The sequence below is a fragment of the Zea mays genome, chromosome 4 (assembly GCF_902167145.1).
Source record: "Zea mays cultivar B73 chromosome 4, Zm-B73-REFERENCE-NAM-5.0, whole genome shotgun sequence".
NCBI lineage: Eukaryota > Viridiplantae > Streptophyta > Magnoliopsida > Poales > Poaceae > Zea > Zea mays.
The window spans coordinates 135,637,756-135,653,201 of NC_050099.1; positions in this window are offsets into that span (position 1 = coordinate 135,637,756).

Sequence of the window (15,446 nt, forward strand, 5' to 3'; positions counted from 1 at the left end):
AATCCACTTTATTCTTTTTGAGTACAAGAACAGGGTTGGCTAACCACTCGGGATGTAACACCTCTCTAATAAACCCAGCCGCGACCAAGCGAGCCAGCTCAGCGTGAATGGCCTCTCTCTTGTCGGGCGTGAAGCGACATAGTTTTTGCCGGATCGGCCTCGCCTGGGGATAGACCTTCAGTTTGTGCTCGGCCAGTTCTCTCGGGACTCCCAACATATCCGCAGGTTGCCATGCGAATATGTCTCGGTTATCTTGCAGAAACTGGACGAGCGCGCCTTCCTATTTATCGTCCAGGCTGGAGCTGATGATGGCAGTCTTGCGTTCATCAGCGAACCCCAGGTTGATCCTTTTGGTTTCTTCAGTCGGCCGCATGGAGGTCGCGGCTTGAGCTTCATTTGCCGGTGGCGCAAGGTCTTCCTCAGGCTTAGAGTTTGCCGGCGTTGAAGAAGTTGCCGATGATTTGGTGGTGAGGGCCGCCTGGATGGCCACTCGGAAACATTCTGCGGCGCCTTGGAAGTCAGCGCGCACAATTATGATTCCTTGTGGTCCTGGCATCTTCAATATCATGTACGTGTAATGCGGAATGGCCATGAATTTTGCCAATCCCGGCCTCCCGATAATGGCGTTGTACCCGCAGTCGAAGTTCGCCACTTCGAACCTCAGGAACTCAGTTCTGTAGTTCTCCGGAGTTCCGAAGGTGACGGGCATGTAGATGTGGCCCAGCGGGTATTCCCCTTCAGTCGGCACGATGCCGAAGAAAGGAGTATCTGACTCATGGAGCTCTTTGAGGTGAACTCCCAAGCCTTGGAGTGTCCGGGGGAAGGTGACGTTGATGTTGCTCCCCCCGTCCACTAACACCTTCTTCACCCTGCTCTCTCGGATCACCGGATCGACGAGGAGCGGGTATTTGCCTGGGTGGTCGAAGTTGAGCCATTGATCTGCCCGAGTGAAGGTGATCGGGTGCTCCGACCATCGGTATGGAGCGGGAGGACCGGTGGTCGCCACCAATATCTGGCGATCGTTGAGCTTTTGTTGTCTTCTGTTCTCCTGCGATCCGTGTCCGCCGAAGATGACGTTGACCTCCCTGTCAACGCGCGGGAAGGCTCCTCCTCCTCCCTCCTTCTGCTGCTGGGGTTGTCGTGGTTCTTCTGGTCCTCCCCGCGGTGGAGGAGGAGGTAGAGGTTGGAAGGGTCGGCCGTGTCCGACGGAGTGCTTGAAGTCCCTGCAGTTCCGAAGGGTGTGGCGCATGTCCTTGTGGTATGGGCACTGGGCGTCGAGGATGTCGTCCAGCGTGCGCTCGCCTTCGCGAGGTCCTCCCCGGGCGCGAGAGGCAGGTGGTCCGGCGGCGTGCACTTCTTCACGAGGTCTCTTCTCCCAGCGTTTGTCGGGTTGCTGGTTCGCGTCGTGTCGTGGTGCTGCCGGTGCGGGCTTTGCTCCCTCGATGAGGTCCTGAGCTCGCTCGTCGGCGGTGATGTAGAGGTCGGCTTCCCGGAACAGCTGCTCGGAGGTAGTCGGCGCCTTCTGCAATATGGCTCGGACGAAGGCCGAGTCATTGGATCCTCTATAGAAGTCCTCGATCACGGCCGCCTCCGTGACCTCGGGGATACGATTTCTCATGGTCTGGAACCTTTTGAGGTACGACCGGAGAGTTTCGTCCCCCCGGCGCTTGATGGATTTGAGGTCCCATGGTTGCGCTGGTTTGTCGGAGAGGGACTGAAAGTTGGCGGTGAAGCGTTGACTTAAGTCGCTCCAGTCGTCGATGCAGTGTCGGGGTAGATGTCGCAGCCATTGTAGTGCGTCTTGCCCGAGGACAATGGGTAAGTATGCAGTCATCACGTCCTCGGATGCTCCGGCGGCTCGAGCGGCGGTGGTGTAGACGGCCAGCCAGCCCCCTGGATCCTGCTTAGGTTCATATTTGTCGACATTGGATACCTTGAAGTTAGGGGGCCATTGAATGGCCCTAAGGCGTGGAGTAAGGGCAGACACTCCACACGTGTCTTCCTGTCGTCGGGGATGATGTCTGTCCCGGGGAGGGGAGTAGTTGTTGTGGTTCCTCGACCGTCCCCGGGTAGTACCGCCAGTCGAGGCCATCGCTGACTCGGTTCTGGTGGCCTGACTCTGAGCTGGGATGCCATGATCCCTATCGTACTCCTCCCGGTGGCGGATCACGTTCTCATGTCGTCGTTCATGCGAAGCATTGATGGAGCTTCGCGCGTCCCGGCGACTGTTGATGGCGTGTCGCAGATCGTTCGGCGGGTGAGCAAGAGGTAGAAGATGGTTGGCTGCCTGGGTAAACAGTCGCCGGTAGCCCTCGGCGTCGGGAGTCCGAGGGAGTCCGTCAGCTATCCGAGCTAGTACCCCTCCAACTTCACTCGGCGTGTTCATGGCTCGGGCGAAGTCGGGATTCAGGTTGCGCCCGAAGAGTGGATTTTCCCGACGTTGCCTTGCATCATGCTCGGCTTGTTCCTGAGTTCGTCGGTGATCACGCCGTCAGGAGTTCCTTCGTTCTCTGAAGACGCGTTCCTCCGGAGTTTCTCCTATCTCTGAGACCTCGTCTCGCGAGACAGGCTGCTCCGGATCCCGCTCTCCGGCCTCGTGATGTCGTCGGATGTTTCGGCGCCGATTTCTCCGTCGACGGGACTCCCGCTGAGGTGGTTCTTCTCCGGGCGCGGTCGGCTCTTCGTCGGAGACGGGAGGCGACTCCACTCTCCCGATGAAAAGAACGTCGGGGTAGAATGGTGCGGCTGTTGTGGCGATCTTCTTTCCGTTCTCATTTGAGGGTGGAGGCACGGAAAGAATGACTTGCTTCCTCCCAGTCTCTTTCTTCCTTGCGATTTGCGTCCATTCTTTCGTCGGGGAAGTAGACAGTGGAGTTCTCCGGGTCAGCGGGCCCTCGGGCCCTAGCTGGCTGAAGGCGATCTTTTTTCGGAGCGCTGGAGGCTGCGCTTTTTCTTTCCTTACTCCGATATTCTCGGAGTTTGTTGGAGGAGACTTCTTCTTTGGCGGATCTGCAATGCGGTGTAGAGTTCCCTCTTCATCTGCTACGAATGAGATTATTCCAAAGCAGAATACAGATCCGGGACGGAGGGTGATCTTGCGGTGGAAGGTGACGGCCATTGAGCTAGCTTAGATCGGCGACACACCCCCTACCTGGCGCGCCAGCTGTCGGTGTTTTGGGTCCGACCGCACACCCGGGGTTGCCCCTCAAGGTGTTTTAGGAGTAGGACGGTGTCGCCGACTGTAGCTAAATGGTTCGTGCCAGATGCACGAGGAACAATGGACAATGTTTACAGGTTCGGGCCGCTTTGAGATGCGTAACACCCTACGTCCTGGCGAGTATGCTTTATGTGATGGGTTACAAGGTAGCTCTCTAAGGCTAGAACGTAGAGAGTTGGGGTAGATGGCTGAGTAGTGGGATCAATCGTCTTGAAGGGGTGCCCCCTAGGCCTTATATATTCGATCGTGAGGCAATACATGCGGATGAGACAACGAATTGCACCTAAGAGATAATGAACTGATCGAGTCTATCTTCCTATAGTTCTACCGACTTATCTTCGCCTGGTTCCGTTGTACGGGGCTCCAGCGCGGGAAAGTCGGATCTACTATTGTGGTTGCTTGCTCAACGTTGTCGGGCCACTCGGGCTCGCACCGATCTGGCCTTATGTCGATCTGCTTTACTAGTCGCTCCTCCCCAGGCCCATGAAGGAGTGACCTTACGATTTATTGGGACCTTGGGCCTTTCGTGAGGTCTTTTATCCTTCCAATGGACCCGGGGGATATCTGTCCCCCACATACCGGTTCATGCCTTGGCACATCTAATCTGAACCGTTGAAACCCGATCTGAGGGCTCAGCCAACCCCGTATCCCTTCACCCGAACCATTTTTCACATAAGCCCCTGCGTCTGTTTTAAATAAACCCATTGTTGGGGACTTGTTCTCAAATGCTATGAATTTAGAACAAGGCAACACAAAATGTTAAAGGTTAAGGCCCTTCGTCCTTCGAAGCATTATTTCCCTTAGGATATAATGATCTTTAGACGAAGGTCATGAAGGACATACCTTCATCATCGCAGTATACATTAATGAAAGAAGAAGCATGTAAAACATAAAAAACAATATGAATGATTATGTAACATTATTAACTCATCTTCTATTATATTATCATGAATAAACAGAAATAGTGCAAAATTACATTTGTACCTTCGACTTGACAGAAGGAGATAGTACAAGCGTGATGCACGAGCGAGTACCAATCAGTGTGAACAGTACGAGGGTACTGTTCATCTATTTATAGGCATAGGGCGCAGCCTATGTGAAATTACATTTATACCCTTTACAATCGATTACAATCATGACACAAGCTATCATGGGTCAATATGTCTTTTCATCTTTAAGTCGGTGCAACCCTTCGTCTTAGCCATGTCGTTATGCCGAAGTTCCCTGTAAGGTAGCTTTGGCGTTATTTGCGTGCTGATCTTCCGAAGGTGTTTCTTCTTACAAGACCTTCGGCTACGAAGCAGACCCCCAGCAGTAGCCCCTTCGCGGTGCTAGATCGTTTTTCGTAACGAGGTTGATCCGTGAAAAATTGTCGTAGGCTTCGGAATGCCGAAGGTCCGAAAAACACCTTCCCTGAGCTCGTTGCTGATAAATGATTAAAATAATCCGAGCGCGGGGTGATCCCGCCATGCAACGGGTATGCACGATCTGTCGATTCATCTCGCACGCACCATGGTCCACCGTTCAGTGAGTGTGGGTGATTGTTGAGCGGGTACGGGTGACTTGACGACTCACCTTCACACCTGCAACACTATATAAACAGACGGGTAGGTGTGAAGTTACCACAACATTCATTGCTATTGCACTGTTGTGCTGCTGAAAAATTTAACCATAGCCGAAGCTTTCTCATCACATTCTTAAACAAAGCATCATTTTGAACTAGCTTCGTCATAAGAGAGAGCTTCGTCACAACCATAAACTCATCAACATTCGTAAGAAGTGCAAGGAATTCAACACCTGATGGCCAGAGTACGCTCAACCGCTAGGGTGACCCGCAACGAAGAAGAGGCCAAAACTGCAGAGACTGCTCCGATCTCTGAAGTGATGAAACAATCGAGAATGGTTGTGACAGAGGTAGCTGCTGAGGAAGGTGCACCTGCTGCCGAAGCTGAATATGCTGACGTTGAAGAAGATGTTGTTGATGAGGAAGAGAAAGATTATAATACTCTCATGCCAGCCAAACCCAGCCACTTGGACTTTGGAAAATCTACCGTTTCTGAGGCTGATATGCCTATGATGGTGAAGCTAGGATACTTTGGAGAAGCTGAGAAGAAGCTGATTCGTTTTGGCGGAGAAGAAACCACTCCGACACCGGAAAAAGATGAGGTGGTAGTTTTCAGGAGCTTCTTCAGAGCAGGATTGAGGTTTCCTTTGAACGAAATAATTGGAGAAGTTTTGGAAAACTTCAAGATCTATCTTCATCAACTGACTCCTAACGCTATCGTTAGGCTCAGCATCTTCATCTGGGCTCTCTGAAGCTAGGGAATAGACCCGAATGATGAAGCGTTCTACCGAGTGCATGAGCTCCATTATCAGACGAAGGCCAGAGAAGATGGTCTTCATGAGAACTTTGGTTGCTACAATTTCGCCTACCGCAAAGATATGAAGACTCCGATGGTTAGCTATCGCACCAAGTGGCCAACTGGTTGGAAAAATGAGTGGTTTTATGTGAAGGCCGATGAGAAGAAGAGGGAGAAGCTCAAGACGCTAGTACTGAGCCCTCTGAGCTTAAGCTTCGGGCTGACTAGGCCGCTGTGCCGTATGGAGCTAGGGTCACCATGCAAACAAGCTGTGGTAGAATTCCGGGTGGTAGCCGAGCAGATCGGGACGAGAGATCTAGTCCAAGAATATCTGGCCTATAGGGTGTTCCCGACGCTGAGTGAATGGAACATGCCGAAGCTAAAGGGGACAAAGGAGAAGAAAGAACTTGTGCGACAACCTTATAAATTCAAATTTGAGAAACAGTTCAAAGGACCATGTCAAGAATGGTTAGAAATGATAGAAACCATGTGCAACGAAATTTTGTGGAATTACACTAAAAAAGAAGATCAGTTGATGACTGCAGCCTTCGGCACCCGTCCGAAGCGAAGGTTGAATCGGGTGATGGATGCCCTGAACTTCGAATATCCTGATTATGAGCGATTGAACAAGGCTGCCGAAGGGCAAAAAAGAAAAAGGATTGTTAGTGTTCTGAGCAGACAAGCCGCCAGAATGGTAAAAGAAGATGAAGAAATTCTGAAGAGGAAAAAATCGAGCCCTGAGCCGAAGGTAGCTGCTCCGAAGAAAAGGAAAGCTACGGCTCCGAAGCCAAAAACAACTGAAATAGAAGAAGAGACTCCTTCAACACCTTCAGCTGCCGACGTGGAAGAAATTTTAAAGGTAATGACTGAATCCTTGCCTATCACGCTAAGTCTACTGGGGCCACATCTGATGAAGCTTTTACAGAAGAAGGAGGATCCTTCGGCAGGTAAGAAGTCTGCTAGGCCAAAAAAGCGAAGGATCATTACTGTGATTGAAGCCATTGAAGAAACACCACCACCGGCCTCGGCGTCAAAAACACCAGCTGCCGAAGACACCATAGTTACCGAAACTACCCCACCGAAGCTGCAACTGCCGAAGCTGCAACTGCCGATGATACAAATCTGGAGGGCACATTTTTTGATATTGATAAAATGCTTTTGAAAATGCTGCGGAAGAAGCTGCTACAGCTGTCGAAGAGACCCTAGCCACAGTGCCACGAAAAGAGAAGGAGATCGCCGAAGATACTTTGGAGGAAAAGGATTTCAATTTTCAAAACATAATTGGTCAAAAGCTGTCTAAGGCTGAGAAAGAAGAGCTGAGAGATTATGCAATATCATGCGGCTATCAACCAGGAGCATTGCTCTTCGGCGGTATTGACGACGAAAGCTTAGGATGCCTCCGAGGCCGAACTGGAGCGAAGGTTATCAGTACTCTGTCGAAGAGTATTGGTTTCCCGAAGCTTGAGGCCGACATCAGCCGCTACCGACGACAGCATATTGTCGGTAGTTTATTCTATTCTAATTTCAAGGTAAAAAATTTTTCTTCGGCTTTTCATTGTTTTAACGACGAAGGTGTTTTCTGACTAAGGTTATTTTTGCACAAAGCATGCTATTAAGTAAAGCCTTGAGAATGCAACAGGACCTTGAAGATAAAAAACATGAGGTTATAATTGAATACTTAGAGAGCAAAATAAAAGATCACAAAGCTGCTCTTGAGAAGAAGGATTTTGAACTTCAATCAATGGAGGGCTTACTGGCGGAAGCCCAAGCTAGAATTGCCAGATTGAATAGTGAACTCCTCGCAAAAACAGAAAGCTTTGAACAAGAAAAGCAGAAATTTGATGCGAAGTTTGAGGCTGAAGTTGAAAAAAGTTCAAATTTACAGAAATCATTGAAAGAGCTTCAAGATAAATGTCTAGACTTCGGCAATCGATGTGTGCAGCTGCTAAAGCAGGTCTTCAACTCAGTTGGGGCCAGTTCTGAGAAGTTTGAACCTTCAGTTGAAGACCTGCCAGGGACCTTCGAACACATTGAGGGCGAAGTTTATGCTCTTGACAAAGTTATAGCTGGGCACGGCCATTTCTGTGCCCTGCTAGCTTCCCGGGGCACAACTATTGTCTTCATGAAAACTGGTTGCACGCATGGGAAAATCATTAATAGACCAAACTTCAATTTGTCACCAGCAGAGTTAATTGATATCCCCAGCCTGGATCGAAGCATAGGAAATAGATTCATAACACAAATCTGGACGAAGGGTGGGCGAAGCTTAGCTGGTGACGAAGCTCGAAGTCACCTCAAGCCGGTAATAAAGTCATACCTGATGCTTACCTTCTCCTTGAAACTTGAGTTTACCTTATAACGCTTTGTTATGTACAGGATGACGAAGCCGAAGAGTAATGATCCGAAGCTTGGCGGATGATGATGAAGCTAAAGATACTGTTATGAAAAAACTCTAGAGAAATTCTTGAATTATCTTTGTAAAGAATATTGTAATTTAAGAATCAGATACTACTCTGTAAATTTGTCCATACCTTCTAATATATTTTTACCTTTCCATCCATGTCTGAACTGCTTTGATGTGGACGAAACTTGCATTTTTTGAGCCGAAGGCGAAAAACACCTTCCCTTCTTTTCGTACACAACGAAGCATAAATCTGCTTCTTCTTCTTTTTTTCTCTCTGTCGTCGAAGCCTTGTCATTAAAGCTGAAGCAATTGTATGTATTTCTATGATATGATAATGATGATCCTACGAATGTCTAAATGAATGTGTATGAACGCAATGAATGATGTGATGTATTGTGCAAATGAATGTCCAAACTCACACTTACGAAGCCACATCCAAACTCTGCATTCCCTTAAGAATGACTGAAATCTCTTTGCCGTTTATTTTTCGGCTGCACCGCTTATTTTTCGGTGTAAGTTCTGCATCCCCGTAGGAACGTCTTTTGAACTTCTTCGCCTTCTATTTCGGTGGTATAAGTTCTGTATCCCCTTAGGAATGTCTTTTGAACTTCTTTGCCTTATATTTCGGCGGTATTTGGCTCTGCATCCCCTTAGGAACGACTTTTGAGCAGAAAACTTACGCTGCGCTCCCTTAGGAACGACTTTTTGTAGCTTCGTCATGCTCTGCATCCCCTTAGGGACGACTTTTGAGCTTCTCCCTGTTTTTTTTCTCTGCACTTGATGGTGCCCGCTCAGATGTTACATTTTACATTCTTTTTGGGGGATTTTGCTCTCATGGAGCTGAATAAGAAAAGAAAAATTACAAACTATGGCCCCATTAAAAACCTTTCTCCCCCTTTGGAAAGGAAAAGGGTGCCATAGGAAAAAATGAAAAAATTACATCAGATTACACATAATATCGTCGAAGCTCATTCGCATTTCAAGATCTAGGAATGTCGTTGTCGTCCATATCCTTCAACCTGTAAGAACCGAGCCTTGACGAAGATACCACCAGAAAAGGACCTTCCCACTTCAGCTGTAGTTTGCCTACTATGTCCGGATTAGCCACTCTCCGAAGCACCCAATGCCCTGGCTTGATATTTTTCAGCCGGACTTTTCTGTCGCACCATTTTATTGTTTCAGATTGATATTTATTGCTATTTTCCACAGTCTGAAGTCTGGTCCCTTCTATAGTGTCTTTTGCCACGTGATAATCAGCTTCGTTTTCTGCTGAAGCTGTTGTTCTTATTACCCCGCTTTAGCTTCTTCTGGGGTTATAGCTTCGTCACCAAATAATAACTTGAATGGCGTAAAACCTGTTGATCTTGATATGGTCGTATTGTGGCTCCACACCACTTTAATCAACTCATCTGGCCACTTTCCTCTGGGCTGATTAAAGATTAGCTTCATTATTCCTGTCATTATAATACCATTTGCTCTTTCGACAAGTCCATTTGACTCTGGATGTCTGACTGACGCAAAATGAATCTTCGTGCCAATTTGATCACAGAATTCCTTGAAAGCTTTGGCATCAAACTGTGTTTCGTTGTCCATAGTTATAGCCTTCGGCCCGCCGAAGCGACAAACAATGTTTTGCCAGAAAAATTTCTGGACTGTGACCGAAGTTATTGTGGCCAAAGGCTTCACTTCAATCCACTTGAAAAAAATATTCTACAGCCACCACAACATATCTTAAATTGCCTTGTGTTGGTGGAAGTGGACCTATCAAATCTAGGCCCCATCTTTGCAATGGCCAGGTTGGCTGTATTAACTGGGTTAGCGACGAAGGTTGTTTCTGATCTCTTGCACATTTTTGACAATTTTCACACTTTTGAACCAGATCTGCTGCATCCGAGGCTGCCTTCGGCCAATAAAATCCTTGTTTGAAAACCTTCCCCAGCAAAGGCCTAGACCCAATGTGAGATCCACACAAACCTGCATGTATTTCCTTCATCAGCTCTATACCTTCGGTTCTGGATAAACACTTGAGAAGTGGAGAGCAGACTCCATGTTTGTATAACTCCCCTTCTATTATCACATATGGTCTTGTTCTTGCCTCCATTCTCTTATTATAAGCTTCGTCATCTAGAAGACAATTACCTTGGAGGAAAGATATAATTTCAGTCCTCCAATCTTCACTATGTACCGGAGAAATAGTAAGCACTGCTCTCTCCATGAGTTCAACCAAAGGTGCCTTTATTGTTTCAAAAAAAATACTTCCGAAGGTAGAGGGTGCCCCTGGGCCGCCGCTTTAGCTAGTAAATCTGCGTGCTCATTTTTACCACTTGGAATATTCTTGACAGAAAAACCTTCGAAAGAAGCCTCCAACCTTCGAACTATATCCAGATATCTTTCAAGCTTCGGATCTCTTGCCTTGCTACTTTTGTCCACATGGCTAGAAATAACTTGAGAATCAGTTTTCAGGATGGCCCTTCTTATTCCCATTGCCCTTAACTTCGGAAGCCCCAACAGGAGTGCTTCATACTCAGCAATATTATTTGTGCAACTGAAATCAAGCTTGGTTGCATAACATGTTTTGACTTTTGAAGGTGCCACTAGGACCGCAGCCGCTCCTGCACCAAAGGTTCCCCAAGAACCATCACAGAACACTGTCCAAGCTTCGGCATCTTTGTTTACTTCTTCTTCGTGAGCCCCTGGCATCCAATCAGCGATGAAGTTTGCTAACGCTTGAGACTGGATTGAGGATCTATGCACATAGTCAATGGTGAATTCATTAAGTTCTGCAGCCCATTTCCCAATCCTTCCAGTAGCTTCTCTGTTCCTCATAATATCCTTCAGAGGCTGTGACGAAGGAACAATTATGTGATATGCTTGAAAATAATATCGAAGCTTTCTGTAGGCCATTAACACAGCATATAGCACCTTTTCCAATTCTGTGTAATTTTTTTTGACAGACTCAAAACTTCGGAGACGAAGTACACTGGAGCTTGCTTTTTGACTTGGCCATCTAGCTTCTCCTGTACAAGTGTCGCACTCACTGCAGAATGTGAAGCTACAATATATAAGAGCAATGGAGCCCTTGGCGAAGGTGGAGATAACGTTGTTAAATCAATCAAGTATTGCTTCAACTCTTCGAAGGCCTTTTGCTGAGCCGGACCCCACTGAAAGACTTCGGCTGATTTTAGTATTTCAAAGAATGGCAGATTTCTTTCTGTTGATCTGGATATAAATCTGTTCAATGATGCTAATCTACCTGCCAGCCGTTGAGCTCCTTTCTTTGTGCTTGGTGGTTCCATACGAAGGATAGCTTCAATCTTGCTTGGGTTAGCTTCAATTCCCTTCGTTGATACTAGACAGCCAAGGAACTTGCCCTTCTTTACCCTAAAAACACATTTTTCTGGATTTAACTTCAAACCAGCTTGTCTGAAGTTGGCAAATGTCTCTTGCAAATCAGCAATGTGATTTTCTTGCTTCGTGCTTTTAACTATGATATCATCAACATATGTCAGCACATTCCTGCCTATTTGAGAATGAAGGACTCTGACTGTCATTCTGCTGAAGCTTCCTCCAGCATTTTTAAGACCCTCAGGCATCCGAAGATAGCAATATTTGCCACTGGGGGTTATGAAGCTAGTCTTCGGCTCATCTTCCTTTTCATCCAGATTTGGTGGTAGCCTGAGTAACAATCTAGTAGACTCATGAGCTCTGACGAAGCTGTTGTATCTACTAGAGAATATATTCTTTGCAATGGGAACTCATCCTTTGGACAAGCCTTGTTAAGATCTGTAAAATCAATGCACATTCCCCATTTACCATTGGCCTTCTTCACCATAATAGTATTAGCTAGCCACTCTGGGTACTTGACCTCTCTGATAACTCCAGCGCTGAAAAGCCTCTTCACTTCGTTCCGAGCACCATCAGCTTTGTCATCATACATTTTCCGAAGCCTTTGCTTTCTTGGCCTGAATGATGGATCCACATTGAGTGAATGCTCAATGACATCTCTGTTAACACCGCAAAGATCATTGGCTGACCAAGCAAAGACATCTTTGTTGTTGAATAGAAATCTTAGCAAATTCTTTTCCTGCTCTTCAGATAACTGAGACCCCAGCAGTACCTTTTGCTATGCTATATCTTCACATAAAAGCATAGGCTTCGGCTGATCCGCCGAAGCAGCCTTCTCTCATTTGTATCGATACTGCTCACAGGCTTCGGCTCCATCTATGTTATGGATTGCCTTTGAATCTATCCAGTTTCCTTCTGCCTTCCTGGCAGTTTCTTGACTGCCATGAACAGCAATGGGCCCTTGTTCCGAAGGTATCTTCATGCATAGATATGCTGGATGAAGTATCGCTTCGAAAGCATTAAGTGTTCCACGACCAATGATTGCATTATAGGGATACTCCATGTCAACAATGTCAAAGACAACATGTTCAGTCCTTGTGTTATGAACAAAGCCGAAGGTCACCGGCATTGTGATTTTGTCGAGTGCTACAATCTGCCTTCCTCCAAAGCCACATAGAGGATGTGTAGCATCATGAATCTTGTCTTCTGGCTCTTGCATCTGTCTGAAGGCCTTAGCAAATATGATATTCGCTACGCTGCCTGTATCAACCAGAACATTGTGGACCAGAAATCCCTTAATGACACAAGATATGACCATAGCACCATTATGAGGGTAATCTTTAAGCTGAAGGTCCTCCTGGGAGAAGGTGATTGGGATGTGGGACCATTTTGACTTGATGAAGGGTTCCTGCACCCCAACATGCTGCACCCTTCTCTGTGTTTCCTTCTTCTGCTTCTTGTTAGCCGGCTCTGAACCTGAGCCGCCTGTTATCGGAAGCACCAGCTTTGGAGCCGAAGATGCTTCGGCTTGGTTGGTGAACGAAGCCATCAGCTCAAGAGTCGAAGTGAATTCACCGGAGGTGGGCGCCAATGTTGGGGACTTGTTCTCAAATGCTATGAATTAAGAACAAGGCAACACAAAATGATAAAGGTTAAGGCCCTTCGTCCTTCGAAGCATTATTTCCCTTAGGATATAATGATCTTCAGACGAAGGTCATGAAGGACATACCTTCATCATCGCAGTATACATTTGTCGGCGTTTCGAGACCGGGGGGTCCCTAAGCCGACGAGTGAGTGTGCCGCGTGCCCCAGCCCAGATGGGTCGAGCGCGTGGGCGAGCGTGAAGGGGGGAAAGGCGAGGTGGCCGGAGACGGGCGTGAGAGAGGTGGAGATCCCGCGGCCTTCGTGTTCGTCCCGCGCCCAGGTCGGGTGCGCTTGCAGTAGGGGGGTTACAAGCGTCCACGCGGTTGAGGGAAGCGAGTGGCCCCAAGAGAGCGCCTGTCCCGTCCTCGGTCCCGCGCGGCCAACCTTCTCTAAGAAGGCCCTGGTCCTTCCTTTTATAGGCGTAAGGAGAGGATCCAGGTGTACAATGGGGGTGTAGCAGAGTGCTACGTGTCTAGCGGAGGGAGATCTAGCGCCCTAAGTACATGCCAATGTGGCATCCGGAGAGATCTTGGCACCCTGCTGGCGTGATGTCGTGGCTGTCGGAGGAGCAACGGAGCCTGGCGGAGGGACAGCTGTCGGTGCGGTCGAGTCCTTGCTGACGTCCCCCTGCTTCCGTAAGAGAGCTGAGAGCCGCCGTCGTCACAGAGCTTGTGGGGCGCCATCATTGCCCATCTGGCGGAGCTAGCCAGATGGGACACCGGTCTTGTTCTCTGTGACCCGAGTCGGCTCGGGGTAGGATGATGATGGTGCTTCCCGTTGACGTGGCGGGCCTGTGCCCTAGGTCGGACGACGTGGGGGCTCCTCCAAAGCCGAGGTCGAGTCTGTCTTCCGTGGCCGAGGCTGAGCCCGAGCCCCTGGGTCGGGCGAGGCGGAGATCGTTCGGCAGAGGCCAGGGTGGAGTCCGAGCCCTGTGGTCGAGCGAAGCGGAGTTCGTCGTCTTCTGGGGCTGTGCCCGAGTCCGAGCCCTGGGTCGGGCGGAGCGGAGTTCGCCGTCTTCCGGGTCTTAGCCCGAGTCCGAGCCCTGGGTCGGGCGGAGCGGAGTTCGCCGTCTTCCGGGTCTTAGCCCGAGTCCGAGCCCTGGGTCGGGCGGAGCGGAGTTCGCCGTCTTTCGGGTCTTAGCCCGAGTCCGAGCCCTGGGTCGGGCGGAGCGGAGTTCGCCGTCTTCCGGGTCTTAGCCCGAGTCCGAGCCCTGGGTCGGGCGGAGCGGAGTTCGCCGTCTTCCGGGTCTTAGCCCGAGTCCGAGCCCTGGGTCGGGCGGAGCGGAGTTCGCCGTCTTCCGGGTCTTAGCCCGTGTCCGAGCCCTAGGTCGGGCGGAGCGGAGTTCGCAGTCTTCCGCGTCTTAGCCCGAGTCCGAGCCCTGGGTCGGGTGGAGCGGAGCTTCCTATGGCGCCTTTGGCAAGGTCTGACTGCCTGTCAGACTCACTCTGTCGAGTGGCGCTGCAGTTGGAGTGGCGCAGGCGGCGCTGTCCTTCTGTCAGACCGGCCAGTGGAGCGGCGGAGTGACGGCGGTCACTTCGGCTCTGCCGGGGGGCGCACGTCAGGATAAAGGTGTCAGGACGCCTTTGCGTTAAATGCTCCTTCAACTCGGTCAGTCGGTGCGGCGATTTAGTCAGGGTTGCTTCTTAGTGAAGCCAAGGCCTCGGGCGAGCCGGAGATGTGTCCGCCGTTAAATGGGGGCCTCGGGCGAGACGGAAGTCCCTCGAGGTCGGCTGCCCTTGTCCGAGGCTAGGCTCGGGCGAAGCGTGATCGAGTCACTCGTATGGACTGATTCCTGACTTAATCGCACCCATCAGGCCTTTGCAGCTTTATGCTGATGGGGGTTACCAGCTGAGAATTAGGCGTCTTGAGGGTACCCCTAATTATGGTCCCCGACAACATTAATGAAAGAAGAAGCATGTAAAACATAAAAAACAATATGAATGATTATGTAACATTATTAACTCATCTTCTATTATATTATCATGAATAAACAGAAATAGTGCAAAATTACATTTGTACCTTTGGCTTGACAGAAGGAGATAGTACAAGCGTGATGTACGAGCGAGTACCAATCAGCATGAACAGTACGGGGGTACTGTTCATCTATTGATAGGCATAGGGCGCAGTCTGTGTGAAATTACATTTATACCCTTTACAATCGATTGCAATCATGACACAAACTATCATGGGTCAATCTGTCTTTTCATCTTTAAGTCGGTGCAATCCTTCGTCTTAGGCATGTCGTTATGCCGACGTTCCATGTAAGGTAGCTTCGGCGTTATTTGCGTGCTGATCTTACAAAGGTGTTTCTTCTTACACGACCTTTGGCTACGAAGCAGACCCCAACATCCGCCGTCCACGCCCGGGGCACTCTGTGTCTTGGGAATATTTACACCGAGATCCCTACACTTTCTAATAATAATGCGCCCAGTCCAAAAGATTAGAAAATCCAGAAAAGTAAATAGGAAATGGATTT